This window comes from Neopsephotus bourkii, unplaced genomic scaffold (genome assembly GCF_033783945.1).
Source record: "Neopsephotus bourkii isolate Nb327-2 ecotype Australia unplaced genomic scaffold, CSIRO-AGI_Nbou_v1 NB_1572, whole genome shotgun sequence".
NCBI classification, from domain to species: domain Eukaryota; kingdom Metazoa; phylum Chordata; class Aves; order Psittaciformes; family Psittacidae; genus Neopsephotus; species Neopsephotus bourkii.
The window spans coordinates 5951797-5975185 of NW_026902048.1; the positions used below are offsets into that span (position 1 = coordinate 5951797).

At 43.7% G+C, this 23389-nt stretch overlaps 1 protein-coding gene across 16 annotated transcripts in view; it reads left to right on the forward strand.

Annotated features, from left to right (window-relative positions):
- Positions 1–23389, forward strand: part of AKAP13 (A-kinase anchoring protein 13) — a 208370-nt gene that overhangs the window by 34294 nt on the left and 150687 nt on the right. For all 16 annotated transcript variants that reach the window (XM_061371313.1, XM_061371301.1, XM_061371302.1 and 13 more), the window contains one exon: positions 13542–13638. The gene's annotated coding sequence lies outside the window, so the exon portion shown is untranslated. The remainder of the gene's footprint in view (positions 1–13541; positions 13639–23389) is intronic.

The window sequence follows — 23389 nt, forward strand, 5'->3', positions numbered from 1 at the left end:
TTACTTTAAAGGTTGTTTTTGAGGGTTTAATTAGGAAAAATGTCAGTTGCCAGCATTTCAGTGCTGCTTCTTTTTCCACCCTGGAGCCTGTAATCTTTCTTCATGGGAAGATAAGTGTTCACGTTCTGTTTTACTTTGTTTGAAATAGTGGTATGTGAGATCCGTCCTGCTGCTGCATCCCTTTGGAGATGTCTGTCAGAGAAGATACCCATCCCCACAAGGATAGGGAAGGAGCACATCTGAACCACCAGCCAGACAGTGGTACTCTAGGAGCCTTGCTGGAAGTAAGAAACCAGATATAATGGGATTTAGGGTAACACACAAGACTATGAGAATCTTTCTTTCATAAGTCTTTTCATTGCACTGCACTGTTTTCACTCCAAGTGCTTCAGGACTTGAGTACTGTAGGTGGATTTATAAACTGTTGACATCCAGATGTGAACCTGTCTCAGAAAAAAACCAAAACCCCAAGGTCTTCCCCCAGTTATTGCCAATAGTTTTGATATCTGTGAAAATCATAGTCTCCAAGACAGTAACTTTTCTTCAGTGACAGCAGCTATCCTTTTTACAAGACATGTGTTTATTGTTATTAAAATAACTTACAAGTTGGATTTATGAAACTTCTCTGTTCATTGGGAACTGCAACTGTTCAGATTTCATAAACTATTTTAAACAAGCCTTTGCTGGCTTTTCTCTCAAAATTTAACTTATGTTCTTTGTGGAAGCTCTGAGATGTAGTTGGATCTGCTCTAAGGCAACGTAAATGTACCTTTGCATGCACCTTACATGTACAATGGAAAAGAAACTTCCTGTAGCTATGGCAGGAATGGACTGCACTATTGCTGGACTCTTCCGTCTCTGTTTTATGTGCCGTGGTCCTGCAAGGGGCTGAGCATTTCACCCTTCTCGTGCAGCAGAGAGCTAGACTGTGTATGTCATACCAGCCAGATGAGTATCACTACCGACCTCTGTGACCTGCTTAGTGCTAAACTGCTGCACGTTTTGCTGAGCAATGCTGAATGCACCAGGGGATTGAGGTCTTGGGTCTCTTGGAGGCTCAACTGCCTACTTCATAGCAGCTGATTGATGATTACTAGAGGAGGATGTCATCTTGTTTTATATGGGCCAGGTAACAATGCAGACAAGTGCTATCCAAGCTACCTACCCCTGCAGACCTCTGCAAGCATTGAGACGACTGGCACCCCCAGAGCATCCTTATTCCATCCTAAAATCACCGAAACAAAGTGGTCTGTAGACAGGGAGGAGATGGATAGCTTAGGCTGTGCCCAAGTTTCAGTGGGGTAAACCTGGGTGATGGGGATCTTTCCTTTCACGTGCCCCAGGTAAAATCTTGGAACAATGCAAAATACAAGAAGTTCTTAAACATTGCTGGCTATGTGAAGTTCTGAACCAGGTAAAATTGTTGTGATTTACATCAAAACATAGCCATAGCAAATGCTGTCTATGTTTAGACCAGTTTGTTTTCCTTGTCCTACTGCTCTTAGGCATTAGGAGAGAGGAAGGGTCTGGGAATAGAGCTGTAGCTGAACAAAACAAGGTGAATCAAGGGCAGAGCAGGAGGCTTAACTTGCAATTTCCTTGTCTTTGTTGGTTTAAGTCTGGCTGTCTTCATTGTTTAATGTTTTGTATTTAATTTCCTTGGTTGCTTAAGGAATGGTTGGGGCTGGCGGAGGAGTTTAGAACCATGGTCAGGTAGGGCATGCAAGATTCAACCTGGTTTTTTACTTCCAGTGTTTTTAAAGTAGGTCAGACAAATTAATGCATGTTCCAGAGGTGCTGAGAAACCTTTTAATCCTGGTTGGCTTGGAAATCTCTTCTGCAGCCTTGAGGATGAAAACCTTCAAGTGTTCTGGAGCACAGAAGGAGCTAGATCAGCGCATTTGGGTTGGATCTTTTGCTGCATCGCTGTGTTGAGCTTTTGTTTCCAATCATAGCACTTTCTTCCTTTCCTCTCCTGATGCTCTGGCAGTGGAAAGGTGGAATTTGCAAAGGAAAACAGCTGTAGTTCAAGCTGTGGAAAAATTACTGAGGACAAATCCTTTGGGGTTACTGGGCTTGGTCTCTAACTTTGAATTGCTCCTGTAAATGTTTAGAGGCAGGCTTGAAGTCATGGGCTTGAGGGGTAAATGGAGGTGAAATTTTTCAGCCTGCCACAGAACTTCAATGACCTTAATGCTTTCTTCTGACCTTAATGTCATCTCGGAAAAGCACAGAAACAATGGCTTACCCTAAAATAAGTAAGTAGAATCAGTTAGTAGATATTTATCTCCTGTAGAAACACTGGGAGAACCTTGTTTTTCCTCTGTTTCTGTGTCTGACCCCACCTTCCCCATTCCTTCTTAATCACATGCATACCTGCTAGCCCATTGCCATTGGGAGGTTTACGTGAGATGATCTCTGTTGCTTAGGAGTTAATCAGCTTGTGACGGCTGTTCTTCACCCTCCTGAGGTTTTCAGAACTCTTGTGTCACCCCCAGGGATCTCAGTGTTGATGAGAAGCCCTTCCCTTGTGTCCTTGGGGCTCATGCCCATGGTCCTTCAGCCTGGCCTAGGCTCAGTTGTATGATGCTGCCTGCACAGCAGGCCCAGGGCTTCAGTCCCTTCTCCTGGATCAGAGAATCTGCTCCAGCAGAAAACTGAGGTGGCAGAAGAAACTTGAATCTCTGTTTAGCTGACCATGGATCCGGCCAGCAGCAGACTGGTGGATGGATGGTGGCAGCTATGGGGAGGGCACGACCCCTTGTTGGCAGCTGTTTTGAGCTGGGCTTAAACCAGTAGTTGTTGGAACCTCACCTGAACTGGAAGGGCTTGAGGGAGGCTTGGCAGGTACCTGCAGGGGAGCATTGCTGAAGCTCTTAGCAGTATCTTTTCCCATCACTGTTGAGTGTTAGGCCTCCACTGGATGAGCTGAGAGCTGTGAGATTTCATCTTTATGAAGCTGGCTGTGTGAGAGGTTTTGGGTGAGGATGTAGCTATTAAGGAAAAACAGTCTTTCTTCACCTGTGACACCCATCATATACTATGAGCTGGTGGGTTATCTGTGATCTCTAGCAACCTCTAGTGCTAAGTGCTTATGCTGTATGCTTTTACATCTTTTTTCTTTTGATTGGGGAAATAACATAATGAGTGCTTGCTGGTGCTAGTGAGTAGGTTAAACACATCAGATAAAGTGTGATTCTGTCAGAATACTTACTCTAAAATCCATTCTTTGTTTAGATTTCTGGGCAGGCATTAAGTTTTGGTGTCTTCGTTTTATGTCGCTTGTATAAATACTTGTTAATTTATCTATATGTGTGAAAGGTACACAAATGTTAAATTGGCATCAGTGTGTGACTGTTCTCCATGGTGTAAATGTGTCTTTCTATTCTTGAATGTGCCATGGAATAAGCGCACGTGCCCTGAGACGTCATGGTGAGCGTGTGTTGGAGCGTTTTGTAAGTATAGATCAGAAAAATGTTGTTTAGCAATAGATGTTATCTGTGGAATAATGTCTAGATTGAAGTCTACTGCTGTTAAGGGCAGGGCACCTGGAGGGGGAAAAAAGAAACAAAAGCAAAATCGTTATCTTGAGAAAGATAACTTGGGCATCAACAAAGCAAAGAATAAAGTTACTTGACCCAAGGTAAGAACAGTACTAAATACTGTGGTATGGTCCCTGCCTTAAAACACTTACCTTCAGGAGAAAATGAAGTGTTGAGCAAACTGGTGCCCTTAAAGCAGAGAACTGGATCGGTGGTTTAGGCACTGACTGAGGACCAGTCTGAGCACAGTTAGGGATAGGTGTCAGTCTCAAGAAAGGATGGTTTACAGAGTACTGCTTTTGCTGCAAAGGTTACTCCTCTGTGCTGCTGAATAGGGGATTTACTTATCCTCTCAGTGCAGCAGGTAGATGATGATTAAATCTGTGGTATTGAAGCCTTGTAGGGCCAAACTACTGAGTATCTGTGCATGGCTGGGAAAAGATCCACCGGTACCCTCTGCAAGATGCACTGTTGTCTGTGCAACTCCTGGTGTTGCACTGTTGCTCTGTGCACCCTGTGTGCATGGATCGCATAGGTGGGGAAGTTTCTCTGCGTGTAGGATATTGCCAGGGATGGCAGCCGGGACTGGAGTGGGGATCCGGGTAAATCCTGTGGCCTGTTTAGGAGAACATCCTGTGCCTATGGTGTTGGGGAGTTGGCCAGATAGATGTTAGCATTGGCATTGTGTTCCCTGTGGCCATCATTTCCATGTGCTCCTTTGTCCCTTTTCCCCTACTGAGAGTAGAAAAAAGTCCTGGGTTAGATGGTAACTAAAACATAAGCAGGCTATGGTCAGCTGAAGCAAAGTAATGAGCAAGAGCTTTCCTTGTCCTGAAAACTGTTGAAAAGGCTATGCATGCTGTTGAAGACAACCTCCCAGCTGAGGAAGACCAGTTAAATATGCATATACACACACACACATATAAATGTATACGTATTGTTGGTTTTGTTTGCTATTTTTTAATTACTGTTTATTTTATCTAATTGTTTAGTTATCACCTAATACTGTTTGATACTGTGCAGGATGACGATCAAGCCCTGAAGAAAGCAAGCAATGTCTGACCAGAAGATCAGCCACAATTGCAGGAATACGGGAAAGGGGAGATCCAAGTGCTTTGGGGCTGTGTTTGCAGGAGGTGAATCACCACTTGCATTGGTATAGATGGGCTAGATAGGTGCTTGGAAACCCTTACATGCACGTGGAAATGCAGGTAGCGCCTTTGCTTTATTGCCGTATGCGTGCTTGGGTTGCGCCTACAGCTCCTGTTGACGTGCTGGAGGTGTTGCACAAGCGGTCATTTACAGGTGCAGTGGGAGAAGGGTGTGCCCAGGCAATTAGAGTTGGCTTTAACTTCTTGTTTTTCCTTCACTGCTCATTGCACTGAGCAAAAGAGTCCTTTACTGTATTTGCTTGGTGGTAGGTGAAGAGGGCAACGGTGTTCTGTTGGGTGAAAACTGTTGTCATTTCTTGAACTAAAGATCATCTGCTTCAGGGGATGGTTGGAGGAGAGATGAAGTAAGTCTGTGAAGGGAAGTACAGGCAGATAGGTCAGCAAAGTTGCTTAATTGCTTGGTGTACCTATAGAAGGGTTTGCTAAGTGACGGTAGCCTTCATGTAATGTGTTTTTGTTTTGTTTCAGGATGCCTAGCAGCTGGTAGTGAAGTCATCCCAGTGCTGGTTGGGTGACTGGTTGTAACTTCTGATTAACGATAAAGCAGGGAGGAGTGCACTTTGCAGGGAAAATGAATAGGTTTCACTCTGGCCACCTCCAGCCCATGTGTGAAGCACACAGGAGGATGCAGACACAGCACAGCCAGGATTTCACTTTGCTGTGTGAATGCAGAGCAGTAGCAGGCTCAGTTAATTTTAGGCTATATTTGATGTTAGCCTTTGGGATGTAGGTTACATGGACATTTGCTGACTTGTTTCAGGACTCCCTTTGCTGGTGGCAAAAACTTAGTTCCTCCCCCAGCATGTACCCAGGGGTGTCAAAAGCACTGTTTGGTTACTGGGCAAAATCTGTGCCATATGCTAATGCTATTTAATAATGTCCCTTGCTTTTCTACTTGTCATATTCTGTGTTACTGTGACCTGCCTCTTTAAAGATATTATTCTTGCAGGTGTCTGTCTCCGTTTTGCTTTGGCAAAAATGATTTTATATGTAAAGGGAACAAAATACAAATGCAATTTAATTTTCTGAGCTTTGGTGTTGTGTGCTCGTGGTATGTGTGTTAAACAGCATTGTGGCTTCAGCTGTGAAGTACCTGTATGCTCAGCCTGTCTTGCAAGAGGTTGCATGGATCAGAATTAAGTAAGTGCCAATGTGCTTTGTAACTACGGACCCATTTGTTAGTGCATCCAGACCTTTTAGTACAGGATGGGCCCAGAAGCCTCATTCAGAGATTCCTCAATAAGCACTGACAATGACATGAGCTTTCCCCACCTTACTCCTGCTCCATGCTTCACTTGTCCCCTGCTTTGCTGTCAGCGTTGCTTCTGCTTTTCATGGACCATGGTGTAGCTGGGAAAGCATTGTGGGTGTAGAGGAGCAATGGTGTGCAGGAATGGTAGTATGGGGAAAAGTTCCCAATCTGTGTTTTAATAGATTTAACATTTTATTTTACAGGTGAAAAGGGAATAAGAATATGGTGTCTTCCTAATAATAACAGTGAATACTAGTAACTTCAAAGGGTTTCTAGGTAAAGCATAGCATCTCTTCTTGAGGCTTTTGTTTGAAGAAGTACATGCAAATAGTTTTAAGCAGCTTCCAAGCTGATAGTATCACACTTCCTTACCATTACAGTTTTGGTGCTGTAATTTCTTTTAAAGCCCTTCAGTATTGATCATAGCACTTAACTGCTTTTCAGAATCCCAATAGTACTTCTTAGTCCTGATGCTGGTACAGTGCTTTTCATCTGAGCACTTTACAAAAATAAGGTAAAATTAGGCTCTGAGCTGCAATTTGGTACTGTGTTCATTGATGTAAGAAGTCAATACAGTGTAAAAGAGTATTTCAAACCAAATTATTTCTCTCTTATGCCACACCAATGCTATGAATAGAAATCAATACTATCTGGAAGTATTTAACCTTATTCAGTAAAAAGCCCACACTCAGAAATCCTGGGGTAGGAGTGTTCTCTTCCATATAAACTGTTCATGCTGAGTGCTCATCAAATACCTAAATTGCTGTATTTGTTGTCAGAGTTGATGGGTGATCTCTCCCTGTTGACCCTGTGCTTATAATGCATTCTTAAATGAGGCTGCAGCTGGGAGTTAAACTGCATGACACAGTGCAAAAGTCACCCCAGTTGTAAACTGAACAGGTTTCACTGGAGTTATGTCGTCTCTAGATAATGGGATGGTAAAGCTGAGAGGAGCAAGTGCTACTTGAGATACAAGGAGTTGCTAGGACAGTCTTTAGATGCATACACTGAGTTTAAATGAGAACAGATTTGTGAAAAGGGCTAATGTTGCTTTGGAGTATCTCTTGCTCTGCTATGAATGGCATTGCTGCTCAGAGCTCACCTTCACCCTTCAGCATCTGGAGCGAGGGAGGTAGGGTGTGATTGAGTGCATCTCACATGTTTGGAGTCAGATGATGGCTCTTGGAAAACGTGATCTGCACTGTGCAAGTCTGCATCTCGCTGCCTAAATGCTTAATTATTGGAGCTGTTATGTAACCCACCTGTAATCTGAGCGATGCGTTGCAGATTTTTCTTGCATCATTAGACCTTCCCTTTCATTACTGGTTTAGGACCATTATACAGAGCTCCTAATTTATATAATTAAGTGCTGCACAGCTCCAGTGACACGTTGATCTGAGAAGTAAAGCAACTTAATGCTGTGGTTGCCCCACTGGTGGTGGGCAGAGCCGGGCAGCCATGCAGCGGTGGATGGAGGCAGCCAGCTTTTGAAGAAAGTTGAGGGTGGAGAGGCAATCCTAGCCCATTACAGACGGTGCTGGCAGCCCTCTGTAAAGCCTTGGATTGGAGCCATTTTATGGCCCTTTTTGTTGTGTCCCCCCAGCATTTATCTGTTTAACCTGTAAACATGGTGGCAAAGGGGTCATTGCTGTCTGCTTCCGTGATGCTCAGCATGGAGGGACCTTAGTCTTGGCTGGAGCTGCAGTGCCAGACAGGAATTTAGATTTGTTCTTCATATTTTATATCAAAATGATATAATGTGGAGGAGAAAGCTTGTAATGTATCAGTTCATGTTATATGCTGATACTTGATTTGATATGTACATGTTCCTTTCCTTATCGCAAGCTTTTCAAGTACAGAAGTTCTTTATTGATTCTTGTTTTTAAACTGTGTGGGAATGAGAATAAAATCAATTTTGTACATGGGGAAAGTAAGAGGAAATAAGTGAATAGTGCAGGTTGCATGGCTGGAGTTGGACTGCCCTGATGGTGATGATTTTGACTCCATTCCTGTGGCAATGGAGCTTGATGAGCCTGTTCAGCTCAGTTTTACACATGGGGATTGAGAAAGAGGCCACAGCTGAGTAGGATGGGTTTGAACAATGAAAGCATGGGGATAATGTCATAACCTTGATGTCATGGCCTTGCTTTGGGCAGGGTAATGGACCAGATGATGTCCAAAGAGCCCTTCCAACCAGATTTTTTGCGTGACTCTTGTTTCCAAGCAGGCTGCCTTTTCTCAGGGCTGTATCCTGTTCTGCGGTGGCATGTCACCTTCCCAGCAAAGGTCCAGCCTGTCCTGCTCATGCCTTGCACCTAATATTTCAAAGAGAATAGGCCCATTCTGTTAAGTGGGGGACTGTGGTCATGGCATTTCCCTTTGCCTTGAGGCATTGTGTTGATAGCTCTTGATGATGGCCATGTCGAAGTAGTCCTGAGCTTCACTGTGCTTCCTCACAGATGTCCTGGTGTGGGTTCACTGCTTGCAGAGTCCCTGTGGCACCTCATCTTGTCTTGGGGAAACAGATTCTGGGGTTTATAGTACTTGAGGAGTTTGTGGAGCTCTGGTTGCTGTCAAGAGACAGGCAGAGAGGCATAAAGTATCTCTTTGTTTCATTGCTTTGTGATAGCTGGTGGAAGCAAAAAGCAAACCCAAAACTTTCAGCCTGTGCAGTTCTAGAGAGAAAATGTGTGTGTCTGGGGCTGCAGTGAGCAGGGAAGTGGTCCTGCTGGGTGCTTCCTTGCTTCTCTTTTCCACCGACATGGGAATATATCTGTCTACAAGTTCAAGGCGACACTGTCAAAAGCGTTTAAGTTTCAAAAGTGAACTTAGTATATATGAAACAGCTTCTGTCTCCTGTCTCTTAGTGATCAGGATTAATGGGACTCCAGTTAACTACTTAATGTTGTTGCTTGCTCTGCAGTGTGTACAATGGTGTGAAATACGGGTATGTTTTACTTTCTGTTGTTTTAAAATTCATGGCTTTTCTTCATCCAGTGTGCTAAGTCAGGTGCTGTGCTCTAAACAAACCCCATCATTTAGTTTTAGAGGAACCTTGTGTGTGTCAAAATGTGATGAGCTGCAATCTGCCCTCTGCTCTGCTGGTAAATATGTAGTGTGATGCAGCTGTGAGTGGATCCATGGTGCATTTATATTTGCCCAAAGTAAAGCAGAATTTAGGCAAAAAATATTCTTCCATTTATATAGAATCATTTAAGTTGGAACTCTACTACAAGGTAGAGTCCAACTGTTGACCCAGCGCTGCCAAGTACACCATGTAACCATGTCCTTGTCATAGAAGACCAGGTTGATCAAGCAGGACCTGCCTTTCATAAACACTTGCTGACTGAGGCTGCTCACCTGGTTGTCCAAGGAGTGTGTCCAGGCTCCCTTCCATAAGCAATTGGGAAATATGATTCAGACCACAGGATGAACTTCTGAAAAGGTCTCGTGAGCGAGTTTCTCATTAGAGGCTCAACAGAATCAGGAAAAGGATGTCCTGTAATGACAATATCATGCTATATAAATATAGGCTGTGTATCAAAAGCAGAAGATAACAGTGGCATACAGTTGTACACCCAGAAGTTTTGGAGATGAGGAGAATCAGTGTATTCCTTGGCATCGTTTGATAAAGAACCGTAAGCAGGTTTTATAGCAGGCAACAGCCCAAACTCAGAAATACTCCAGAGGTTTATTTGGGTGCTGTAGCTGTGGGCTTGGCTGGGTTTGGGTGTCTTGGCTATCAGAAGGTTCCAGCTGTATGAAATAATCTCAGATAATCAGCAGTTCACCTCCTAGACCATTATTGCCCTGTCTTGGGGCTGTTTTCTGGATTTGTTGAGAGCTTCATGGTGGCAATTACAACCAGATGGTGAGATTACTTGTTCGATGTGTCAAAGGGATCATCTGCCACAGCAACAGAACATGCAGTGCATCTCAGAACAAGAAAATAGGTTTGTGTTCAGGGGGAGGAAGAAAGAGCACATTTGAGGAGCGGTTTCCTCTCTGCTGGGCAGGGTTTGGGATGGGTGGGTATTGGCTCAGGGGAATCAGGAGAGCAACTGGAAACCCAAGCATTGGGGCTCTACCAAGTATGTGAGTTTAAGAGGCCCAATTGATTGTTCCTAACTAGATTTTCAACACAGGATAGCTCCTTTCCTTGCCGTGTTAGCCACTGCTGTTCTTTTCCTTTAGAAATGGAGAGTATTTTCTGATGCTTCGCTCTCCTGCTGTAAAGGGGATATCAGATGCAGATCACCTCCAACCTGTTGGGCTCTTTTATTGCAAAACAGCCTATTACAAGACTTACATATATATTCTGCAGGGCCAGTTACCTTGGCTTTTTAAAAGTGTGAGTAACTGTAATGCTGTCCTTAAACTTTCTTTCCTTCTCTCTTCCCTAAACATGCTTCAGTAATTAATGAGTAGCATGGCTAATTTCTGCTTTATCTGTCTCACAATGTAAGGAGCAAGGTGTGAGCAATCTGCCATCAAATTATCCTATCCTAGCAAACAAGATGGGTCTTTTACCCACTTTTTATTAAATCCAAGCAGAATAGGTTGTTTAAGTACAATTGTAAATAGGACTCTTCCTTACATTCTCATTTAATTTAGTGAGCAGTGTGTGATACCATGACGATAGGGCCTTTTGGGCAGACATTATCTAGAGTTACAGGTCAGAATAAGGGAATGTTGGCAGAGCAGTGTAGGAATCTGGTCATTTTTTATAGCTTTTGTTATAAAGATGCCATATATCATCAACTTCCTGGAATAAATGTTTGTAAAGCAGTATAAGCTCACTCATTAAACAATGTCTTAAAGTATCTTTTTAAGATTCAGAAAAGGGGAGCTATGTCAGCATTTATCTGTGCTTGGTAATGATTTCCCGGTAAAGGAAGAAGAGGAGAAGAAATCCACATGGGGAATTCCTTCTGAGATGGGTGTGCTTAGGCATGTGGGAGTTATCCCATAGCAGCTTCATGGGAAACACAATATTAGTTCTTTGGGGAACTGAGTCTTTGATGTGGAGAGCATTACTGATTGTGCAGGCTCTTTATGTATGGGCTACACTATATATCTAGGGGTTTTTAATACCCTTTGCTTCTTCCTGAACCAATCTCAAAATTCTTACAGAATAAAAGCAAACAAAAAAAGCCTGGAGGAAGTATTTTATGAGCTGTATTACTGCTTTTTATTGCTAGGCCGGTTGATTTTTCTCTACTTGCTAATGTTTTCCAAGTCATGAACGTCCAAGTGAGCTGTGCTTGTGCGTCTCCGTACGCACACCCTCATTCCTTAGTGGGTATGGTGAGAAACCTGCAGTGATTCACAACATACTATCTGCTTTAGCAGTGTTAGCTGTACCTGTGTTGCTTATTGGTTCAAAGGAATAGCTTTATCTGACAAAATATTACAAGTATGGTATTAAAAGCTAAGTTACCAGTGTTCCATAAGAGAATGAAACCACTGTATTGTATTATATGCCTTGGAGAGAGCTGTTACTTGGAGATCAAACCACGATGTCTAGTAGTAGCTGTGTGTTAATGTTGCTTGCTTAACGTAGTTAATAAGCCAACTGTACCTTGGGCTGCGTCAGAAGGAGCATGACCAGCAGGTAGAGCGAGGCAGTTCTACCCCTCTGTTCTGCTCTTGTGAGGCCCCATCTGGAGTACTGTGCCCAGCTCTGGGGCCGCCAAGACAAGAGGGATGTGGAACTGTTGGAACGAGTCCAGAGGAGACCACAGAGGTGACTGGAGGGCTGGACCACCTCTCCTATGGGGACAGGCTGAGAGAGCTGGGCTTGTTCAGCCTGAGGAAGAGAAGGCTCCTGGGAGACCTTAGAGCAGCTTCCAGTGCCTAAAGGGGGCCTACAAGAAATCTGAGAGGTGCTTTTTAAAGGGCAGTAGTGATAGGACAAAGGGGAATGGCTTTGAGCTAGAAGAGGGTAGATTTAGATGAGGTACAAGGAAGAAATCCCTCACTATGAGGATAGTGAGACACTGGAACAGGCTGCCTGGAGAAGCTGTGGCTCCCCAACCCCTGGAATTGTTCAAGGCCAGGCTGGATGGGGCTTTGAGCAGCCTGCTCTAGTGGAAGGTGTCCCTGCCTGTGGCAGGGCTTTGGAACCAGAAGAACTTTAAGATCCTTTCCAACCCAAACCATTCTGTGAGCTATCCAATAGTAACCACCTTTTAAAGTGTCATCCTGTAAGTAATACTAAGGGAATTCTGGAGGGAAGTTCCAGTCTGTGACTGCAAGGGTGGTTATATGGTTAATGAATCCAAAGAGAGTTTGGGTGCTCTTGAGTGGGATTTAATAGTTCAGGTAATTCCTCTTTCAGCCCCAGTAATTTGCCATAAGGATATGATTTGGAAATGTATGACACTACAGTGAAGAAATTCATGCACAACCCTGGTATTTTAAGAGGAACAAGAGGGTGAACTTATTTCTTTCACTAATTTGGTCTATGTTTAAATACACAAATCTGTAGTAAAATGCCTTTTAGCATGCAGTACCCTGTAGTGCTTTGCAAAACAGTCTCCGCATTTCTCACGAGGAACCCATGAGCAGAATGGATAAAAGAGACTCTTAGAAATAAATCTTAAGAAAACATTGTGTAAAAGTGACTTTGAGGTGTTCAGGTGATGCTGTTCCTGTGATAGATTTGTTGTGCAGTGCTTATCTTCCAGTGTTGTACGTTCCCCAGATAATTCACACAATACAGTTGATTTCCCAGCTGGTAACTGGTTTTGCCATTGTTACTTCTGTGCTTGTAATTGCACTTCGAACTCAGCAGATTGGCTCAGGCTGTGAGATTCCCTCATTGCAGATGCTTTCCCAGCAAGAGGAGCACAGAATCTCCTCTATCTGGTAAAACAGGAGGCGGCAGTTGGTGTGTCGTGCTCGCGTTCGGTGGTGTGTGCGTGGCCACAGCCTTTCCTGGTGTGGTAACCAAATGATGGCCTAAGGTGCTCTGGTGACTTTGATTTAGCTGCTAAAATCTCCCACACAGCATTGAATAAGCTGAAGCCCAGGGCTGCTTCTCCTTTTGACATTCAATCCATTTTAACTGCTCTTTCCAGGTGTGCTTAGTAGACCAGATTCATCCCCCAGGATGGAGGTACGGAGTAGATTTTGCCCCAGAGAAGAAAATCAGCAGGTGACCCAGAAGGGTTTGACCAAGGCTTGCTAGTGGGTTTGGGCTTCATCTGCTGGCTGTCACCTCCCATCATCTACTTTTGATGCTTTTGCTCCCTATGAATGCCCTTATGACAAGGTACTTTAAAAGTAGTCTGATGAAGTCTGTCCAAGAGGGGCTGTGTTTAAGATGGGTTCAGAGGACTTAAAGCCATCTTAGAGGTTTGGGAAATGGTGATGGACGGCAGATAAACGGCTTTGGGAATAAACCAAATAGGAAATACAGCCCAGCGATGCATGCCTCCTATGTGGCTAGCAAGATAGAGGATGGTGTTTCCACCCTCCTTGGTGAAGTTGTGATGCCAGTTTGGGTGTTGGGACCCCCAAGTAGCTGTGCTGTCTCTTGCCCCTGGTGACGTCTCCTTTCCTCTTTTCCAGGAGCTGAGCATCGTGACGTGCCCTGCTCCTTCCTGCTTGGTGTGGGAACGACTTGAAGGACATCTTGGAGCCGCCTGTACTGCTTCATGCAGTTAAAGTAAGGTTAAATGTTTTGGCAGCTCTTTCAGGTACAGGCAGGGGTTGAGGGGAGAGGTCTGGGGGAATGGGTTTCTCAGCTTACCTGGTTGAGAGCAGGAAGGGATGCTAATATCAAAGCACACATTGTAAGCAAATTCACCAAGTTACTTTGCCATAAAATGCAACTACTTTGTGGTGGAAGCAAAACAGTAGAGGGGTGTGTGGTCTCAGCATCAACCATATGCCATGGTGTGAAATAGCACTTAACAGAGCATCAGCTGGTTTTCCCTATTATTTTAAGATATGAATTTCATGTCCCTGGGGCAGGCACGCAGTTACAGCCCAAGGATTCCCGTGGGAGCCAGTCAGGATCAGAGCTCAGATCCACAGGACTCAATTCCTGCTGGCTGCTGTTGGGGCAGGCCTCCAGGTCAGCATCACAGCCGTCTGTCTGTCCTGGAGCACTGGTGGCATTGAGGCTTCTGGGTTTGACTTTTGTCCATGGTGTGGTGAACCAGATCAGGGGTCAGATGTGACCTAGAAGAAATACATGGTTATTGCAGTACTGACAGTAGCTGGTTTGACTCATGGAGTTACACCCATTCTCTCCAAAAAGCCTTGAATTTGCAGAAACTGTTAGCCTGAAGCAAAGAAACTGTGAGAGTCTTGCTTGGAAGTGGGCGCTTGTCGTGTCTGAGCAATGATGAAGGAGGGAGGGAGGGAAACCACTGCAAGCTTCCTCTTTTTCTCCTCCCGCAGTCTCTAACCTGTTTACCTTCTGCAGTGGCTCATATTTTCCATAGTCTTGCTTGAGAAGAACAGTGCCATAACAATACTGGGTCCAAATCATTTGGTGTTACTGAGCTGGAGCAGCAGCTGGGTGGATTAGTCATAAATTGTTGTTACCGTAGAAAGACAAGTTGTCATTGTAATTATTTGGGTTTCCTTTTTTCAGTGGGGCTGGGCAGGGAAGTTATCCCTATTTTCAGGGCTTGAGAAAAATGAAGTCTTTGGCAAAATCATGAATGAAACCTGCTTTACTGGGAATGAGTAAGTGGCTGGCTGAAAGCTGGTCTCCAAGTTCATCATGAATGTCCATGTTTGTTAGTCAAAGTATGGGGCTGTGTTTGAAGGAGGAATACATGACACCAGCTGCCTGTAAGAGAAGCAATTTGTGGCTTTATTTGTCATATAGTTTCTTAACTTGCTGCTAATTTTGGGGGTGTGGTGAGCTTGCAGCAAGCAGTGCTTGCTGCTGAGGAAGATGCCAGACCTAATGGTGAGCAAAGGGATGACTTCTTCCATGGCTGCAGAGAAATCTTCAGGGAGCTTCTCCCCTGCCCTCCTGCCTGGGAACCAGCCTCTGCACATCACATGTGACTTGAAAGATCTGGTACAAAACGGCTAAACTGGAGTTTACAAGCAGTATTCTCATCCCCTTGGCTTTTTTTGCCTGCTGGTCTAGGATTTCCATAATTGTGATTGTAAAGATAATATTTTCATTTCATTCATGCAGTGGTTACTTCTTAATGAACTCGACGGTAATGAGCTCTGTAACATTTAAAATAGCTGTATGACTTGAAAAAAAAAGAAAAAAGCAAACCCCCAAACCAAACCCCAGCAATTAAAGGATGTATTTCCACTCCCCAACCTTAATCCTGTGCTATAACATAATCGCAGAGAGTTGCCTGGCTGGTGAGCAGCTGCACAGCGTGGGCTCTCTCTGCATAGCTGCTTGTCCCCGAGCTTGGGTAATAAATGATTTACTGGAGGCTTGGCCCTGGGGGCGCTTAACCCCTTCGAGTCCTGAGGGACCAGCCTGAAAAGTCACTTTGTAAAGGCAGTTGAAAGAAACGATTCCAGGTGCCAAGTGGGGGGGTCTGTTGGGAAAGTTTGCTTTCTTCAGTGTGTGCTGGCTGCGGAAAGGCTCGAACCCAGAAGGTGGGGTGATGGAATTGGGTAGAAACTGTGCTTCTTTAGGGTTTTATTACTCGATGCTTTAATTAATTTTAAAATCACATTTGATTGAGTGTTCTCTCTTGTCTGATTTAGATAAGCAACTCTTCAATTGCTTGGGGTTTTACTTTCTGTAGGGCATTCCCTGGATCTCTAGTGTAATACAGTGTCCTGGGTACAGAGCTCTGCAGCTCTGAATTTTCCCCTTTGGGACTGCAGTACCAAATGACTCCATCATTGCGCTTGCTAGGTGTGTTTGTTGAGACTCTCATGTCTCAGGAGGGATGCTCCTGTAAAACAAGCACGCATCCTGTGTATACCTGAAGTATGTGTTAGAGGAGAATGTTTTCCCAAAGCTCTTTTGAGTTGAAAAGGAGCACTTAAAAAGAAACAATTCTTAATTCTGCGGTGGCAGGTATGGTTGTGCTCAGCCACAGGGAATGGGGTTAGCACAGGTGGTTCTCCAGCAGGGAAACTGGAGTTACTGATGAAGTTATGCTCTTCTGGGAAAAAAAGAAGTGGCAGCTAGGCTTTCCATGGGTAAGCCTGCACTTCTTAATGCTGCAGAGTGGGAGCATTTGCACAAGGGAGCCTAAAGGGAAAAGTGAGCCTGATGCATTCTTCAGGGAGGAAAAGCACATTAAAATGTTGGGCACCAAAGTGGCTCTGACCAAAATGAGAGCGGAGGCGTCTCTTGGATCTTTGTATTGATGCCAGTTCTTCCAACTCCTCCTGTGGCTTTAGCAGTTAAGGTTGGTGCATGCACTCATTAAAATATGCATTGGATAACTACCTCTTTTGCAAATGCTAGGAAATACTTAATATTTGTCAGCACACATGGTGCTTTGGGCCTCATGAATTGGTTTCTACTCCAAGCCTGCATTTCTGGGAGTGCAGTACAAGTGCTGTGGCTTTGGGGGCACAGGGAGAAGCAGGCAGGGCCTTATTGCTCAGCTCTAGGGCTTCAGGGAATATAGATTCTTTTGTTGAAACCATCATTGCTCAGTGTAGTTCCTAAAACACCACAGTCCTGAGGGTCAGGACAACAGTAATGTGGAGAAGGCTAGTTTTGGGATGCATGCTGTAGTCAAGAGTTGTTGGAATCAATAGAAGCATTGCTTTTTCCCACTGCGTGTGCAAAGCTGCAGGCATTTCAGTGCTGATGACAGCTATTCATCATGTATATTCTTTTGTACACTGGGATGAAATATTCCTCATATCCTGTTTTTTCCTTCCCTACCATTCTTCACCTGGTGCTGTGCATCTAGAGGCACTCTTGGTCCGTATAATGAGTCTCTGTTTTCAAAGATAACTAGCAACTTCCATGATGCTTCAGCTGCCCAGCTTGATACCCTTGGGGATTGACTCCACTTCTGTAGAAGATGCTGGTTTTACTTGTCCTTTGAAAACTGGGCTTTTCCAGAAATTCCTAGTTAAGCACCCAAAGTCAATGGTCACTGTTAAAAACATCAGCTGGTTGTCACTGTGAACTTCCCCACAAATTATTGCTATAATGTGTGTTCAAACAACAAAGTGCATTGGAAGGTATAAACTGGATTATACTCATTTGAAGAGGCATCTAGAATGTCTGCTAAGGATTTCTGGAAGTTAATATTTAAGCCTGAGATAAAAGCCTCATGCATACGTGAAGCAGCTGCACCAGAACCTGTTGGAGGACTTAATTTGAGTATAAACATACGTGTGCTTTTGCGTGCATGATGCGCTTTAATTCAAGTCCACTGCTAGTTCTTAACTTCATTAGGATGTAGCTACTTGAACTGAAGATGTGGTCTGTGATTTTTATTTTATTACAGCAGCACGATAGCTCCTTTTGAAATGTTGTTTGGAGTTTACAAATCAGCATCTGAAACACTGCTTGCCATCAGTGATATGTTAAAAGGAAGAAAAGACAAGTGAGGGCAGGGATATATCTTACTACAAGTGAACTGGTTGACAGTCTGGGTGTATTGTAAAATGGGAAATTAATCGCCCTGTGGTGATGACCCGTGGACATTTACAAAAGGCTGGTCTTTATGTTGCACAAATAGATTCTGGAAACAGGAAAGAGGCTTATGACAAGAGGATGAGATCAGTTTGTATAATTAGAGTGAGCTAATAATCCTTTTGCTCTCCGTTTTTCCAGCTTTTACACAGTATCTTTCTGTATTTGAAATTGGGCATATGGACTGTAGCTGCTGTGATCTGAGTTTTGTAGGTTTGTTTTCTATATCTACTAATGGGTGGAGAGATGGGAGCAGGTAAACCAGATGTGCACATTTGAGAGAGATTGCTGCCTTCCTCTGCTAGGCTTGGAGAGCAGCACTGCTTTTATTAACCCTACACACCTTCATCTCTTCCCAGGCTTTGGGAAGGAATTAAGTAATCCATTAAATGATTTTTTAATGGCAATTATGAGATGGAAATGGTGCAAAAGAAGTAACACAGTCCTGAGACTGAAGGTATTTGGCTGGTATTAATCTCTGGAGTAAGGTAGAGCTGTGTAAGGGACTTAAAGCATGGAAAAGGCTTAAGCTAATTTTTTTGTGCATGTGTAAATGCTTTCCTGTACCTTAACTTTCTGCTCAGCTTCATGGGTTTGGGAAGTATGATGGGATACATTTGGGGAGGGAAAGTGGCATGGCTGGGGGGATTGGCTGGAATGCCCGTAACCCCAGAGCAGCCCCTGGGCAGCCCAGCTCCCAGCCCAGGAACTGGTTCCTGCAGCCAGGAAGCTGAGCTACCTTAAGCAAAGCGAGTTAATCTGTATCCAGAGCATTTTATTAAATCATCAGTCAATTAAATTGGTGACGTTCTGTTAGCTTGTGTTGCAGCCATGCTCCTGGCCCTCTGCTGTGGCATAACCTGCAAGTTGCTCAGCTGTAGCAACTCCCTGGCTCCTGTTTGGGCTGTTGTACATGAAGGCCATGGAACTTGAGGTTTCCAAAATCATTCAAACAAACAAAAAAAATAAAATGGGATTTAAGGAAAATTTTGCAATTAAATGTTCTTTTATATTTTTTTTCCAAGGGGGAGAAGGGTATCGGGAAGCTTCTTGGCTGTGAAAGCCCTCTGGGTGCGTCTGGTTTTCCCAAGGGTGGCTTGCTGGGCTACATCTGTGCCTTTGGAGGAGGGCGAGGGTACAGCCAGGCTAACACAAAACACCTTTAAACCTTCTTTCCATCCGTCACAGCCAAAGGAAACTGCTGTGTATCTGTAACTGAATGGCAGCATATGGTTTTGTTTGCAGACAGGACCCAGCTGGGAAGCAGCATCACCTGTGGAAATGCTGCATGCGGGATGTATTTGCTTTTCTTTAAGCAGTCAGTCTAGTGGCAAAACATAATCATAGAATCATAGAATAGTTAGGGCTGGAAAGGACCTTAAGATCATCAAGTTCCAGCCCCCCTGCCATAGGCAGGGACACCTCACTCTAAACCATATCACCCAAGGCCTCGTCCAGCCTGGCCTTGAACACTGCCAGGTATGGAGCATTCACAACCTCCCTGGCCAACCCATTCCAGTGCCTCACCAGCCTAACAGGAAAGAATTTCCTCCTTATATCCAATCTAAACTTCCTCTGTTTAAGTTTTAACCCATTACCCCTTGTCCTGTCACTACAGTCCCTAATGAAGAGTCCATCCCCAGCATCCCTCTATGCCCCCTTCAGATACTGGAAGGCTGCTATGAGGTCTCCATGCAGCCTTCTCTTCTCCAGGCTGAACAGCCCCAACTTTCTCAGTGTATCTTCATATGGGAGGTGCTCCAGTCCCCTGATCATTCTCGTGGCTCTTCAGCAAGTTACGTAAACTCAGTTGATTGTACACAAATATCTGGGTTTTTTTTTAAGTTCTAGACTCAGCTGTGATGCTAAGCACAATGCTGCAATGTGCTGGTAGCCTTTTTGCTGCTACATGTTTGAAGAGTGGTTTCTTGTTTCCTGACCCCCTCTCCTTTCCATGGTCAATGGCTTTTGCTGGTGGTATCACTTTCTTGTGTGTCTGCAAAATACACTTGGGATGGGTTACTTCTCATTCCAGCAGCCTCCTAGTTATGACCATGTATACAAAATGATGCATTTAGTATAGCTGCAAGGGAAAGTCATTCTGCATTTAATAGTTTGATGCAGAAAGGATGTTCGTTCATCTTCTGTCTTAAGGTTTGTTTTGGTCACTGCAATTGCAGCTACTCTATTTATACAGTTTTATCTATGCACATTAATGAACAACTGGGTTATGGGTTCATTTTGCTTGTTCATTTCATGAATGGCAAGTTCTGGCTTCCATTCAGTGTGAATGAAGCTTGTGGGACAAAGTGTTTTGGCAAACCTGTGTCTCACCCAACACCACAGGGTGAAAGTAACTTCCTGCAGGTCTGAACTTTGTAGGAAGCCACGCTAAGGGAAAAAACACTCAATAAGAAAATATAATTAATGAAACCCTCAAGTCATTGTTTCTTTCCATTTTCAGAAATTTTGCAAGAGGTAGAAAATAAAACAGAAGTCAAGACCCTAAACCAAGAAAGGCCTTTTCTGTGATAACAGAAAAGCGAGGAGACTGATGATGGGTAATACAATACAGTAGTGTCATATGCCACTCATAAGAAAAGGGGAATATTCCAGCTCAATAATTCCTTGATACTAGGGGAGAGCAATAAACTTGTGAAAGACGCTGCTATTTTAGTTCTCTTTGCATGAAATTCATGGCTCCAGCAGGAATTCATCTGTATATGGCTACTTGGTCTCCTCTCCGATTACCCCCCACACTTGCCATTTCCCCATCTTTATTTATCTTGTGTCATTCAGAGCAGGAGCATTGTAGGGCCTGAAACCCAATCCTCTTGATATTTCCAAGCACTTCATAAATTAGCATTCTGTAAAACCAGAGTATGGGGGAGAGCCCTTGAGGACACTGTCCTTTGGTGAAGGAGAAGTGGTGTGCTTTTGGAAGCTTTGGTTTTATTTTTGTAGTGCAGCTGTATAGAAGGAAGCGATGCAGCTCAGTGATGGGGGTGGCTGTGTGTTCCTAGGAAAACCCTGGATTTCTTTAAACACTTTTACAGGTTTTGGGTTGTTAGTCTAAAAAGTGAGGATCTTGAGGCTGACCATAAGGCAGATTGCCCTGCTGCGGGTATATGTGTTGGTGGCAGTGTTACAGTACAAAAGAAACTCTATTTATGGCTTGCTCTCTTGCAGATAACCAGCATAAACAATGCTTCTCTAACTTACATTGGCTGTATGCAATTTGGACTGCCTGTTTGGATGCTGTGATACGGCCCCCTTTAGAGCTGGAAAGCCATCCTGCTTTCTCTGCATTTCTGCTTATCTATTTTAATGCTTCAGATACTCTGTGTGGTTTTTGGCTGTTCTTTCATGCCCGCAACCACAGGCTCTTTATGGCTGGGATTGTTTGGTTTTTGTACAGCTGGGACTGCATGCTTAAAGGTTTGCAAATACAGATCATTGTTTCTGAAATCAAACACTAAAATAAAACGAGAGTTAAGTGTTGAGATTCAGGCTGGGTTCAGCAAAGGTTAAATTTAAAGTATATCTAAAATGGAATTTTATCTAAAAAACACTTAAAACTGAACTTGAAAAGTTTGAAAAAGCTCTTTTCTGATTAAAATGAAAATATCTTTAAACAGGATATTACTCTGAGGCTAAGGCCTTGAGAGTGGCAGTGTTTTCTTTCTTATATACTTGTATGGCTTGTGGAGCCAAGCAGCCAGGAATGGATGCCAGAGAGCATAAAGAAGCTGGGCTTCACTGTTTGGCAGCTCTGTGGTGCTTGAAGACCTCCAGCATTACTGCTTGCATGTGGAGTGGGTTGACCTAAAGGACCATTGGTCTTGCTTTCAGGTGGTGTCCTCAAAATGTGTGCTTTGCGTGGGATGCCTGGAAGAAATAAGCCAACTGATTAAGGTTAAATTAAATAGTAGCTGGGAGTAGTGGATGAAGAGGATTTATTGCTTAGGCACTTGGTGTTTGTATCCCCACTGCCTGTTCTTGTTTGTGAACTCTTCAGGGCAGAAACTGTTGGCATTGACATTTTTACAGCACGTAACCACTGGAGCCCTAATCCTGGCTGAGGTTTTGGGAACCATAGTAAAGCAAATAAATATTGGGTGTTCCTTTCTTTCCTTTCTTTCCTTGTCAGATGTTAGTTATAGAAATCAAACACAGTCGTTTTGTCCTCTTCCATGGAATTTTATGCTAAATAACACTTAAGTTCCCTACAAGTGACTTTAATACAACTCACTGTATTCTTTAATGCTTAACAGAGCAGAAAGGTATCCTTCCCGTTTTGAGAAGGCTTCAATAGCTTTCGATTTTACTGACCTATGCAGGTCTTTGTAATGTCCAAAACCACTATTGCCTTTGGGAACTTGACCCTGGGCTTTCATTTTGTGTCCTGCTTTCAAATTTGCAAACACAGGGGATTTCACTGTGTTATCCTAAGGGGGAAATTCTAGTACCATTCCAGAAACATTGCAAGGCAAGTGTCTGCATGGCTGCAGAGCATGTGATAAACCTCCCAGGCACTGACGTTCAAAAGATTCAGCTATTTACAAGAAATAATATGAATGTTTTAAGTATAAGCAGCTACTTCTGGAGCAGAACCTGCTGGCTGCCGTGAGGATGCCCATAGCATGACTCTTTGTGCTGGAGAGGGGTGGTGGGATTTGTATTTGCTTATTGCTGTTAGCTCAGCTTTCAGGGCAGTTCATGTGCAGTCCAGATCCTGATGTCATGGTAGGGCCAGGTATTCTCCCTCCTGGCCATGTAGGATACCTGAATAGAGCAAGTGCTGCCTTCCCTAAAAGATGGATATTGCTTTATAGGGCTCAGAACAGGCATCAACTTGAAGGATGTGTTACTCTAATGTAGGAGAAAACACAGTCTGGCCTCCCTATCCCTTCCACCCCCTTTTTCTTTCTTCCCTAATTTTAACACACGACTCCAACTTACTAATACACTATATTGCGGTCCTTATGCATCTTGGTTTTATTATTACCATTATAATATGGTCTTTCTTTTTTTTTTTCCTCCTTTTTTACTGCAATGAATTTTGAAGTTGCTCCCTGCCCACCCACTGGCTGGAGAAGTTCACGTGTCTAGAAGCCTAAATTTAGTCCTTTGCTGACGCAGTGTAGTCATTCAGGCTTATCTGACACTCTTTTTTTTCTCATGTTTTTGCCAAAGCGTTTCCTAACAAGATGATAAAATATCTTCCAAACCTGCCTGCCTCCTCGCAAACTCAGTTTGCATCCTTTGAAAAATGGGGCTGACACGTGCGTTGTGAAATGAGAGATCATTTCAAGTTAATGATGTAAGGGTCAACTGGTAAGATGGGTAAGAAAAAAACAGAAGGATTGTAGTTTTCTTGGCAAGACCAAGTGTTCAGCAGTGGTGCTTTATTTTGCTGCTGTTGTGTACTTCTCTTGCCAGAGAAACCCAACAGAAAGTGGTCATGCATTTCAACTCATAGGCCTCCCCTAATTTTCGTTAATGAGAAGTGTCAGTATTCTCCCATCCTTGCTGTCCTGGTTTCAGTCAAGTGTTTAGTTCTTTTGGACTCTGAGTTGTGTCGCTGTCATTACAGACAAAACTAACTCTGCTATTACAGAAACAGGTTACACAGTGGGAGATTTTACTGTCGACCCATCCTTTTCTGATCTGTACATGTTCTTCTCCTTTCTCATTCCTTTCTTTACTCAGCTGCTGTCAGGCATCTGCCAGGATGTTGATGGACCAGGACACAATGGCCTGCTCTTCTGTTGGATGGCAAAGATCAGAGCATGCCATTTCACTTTATTCC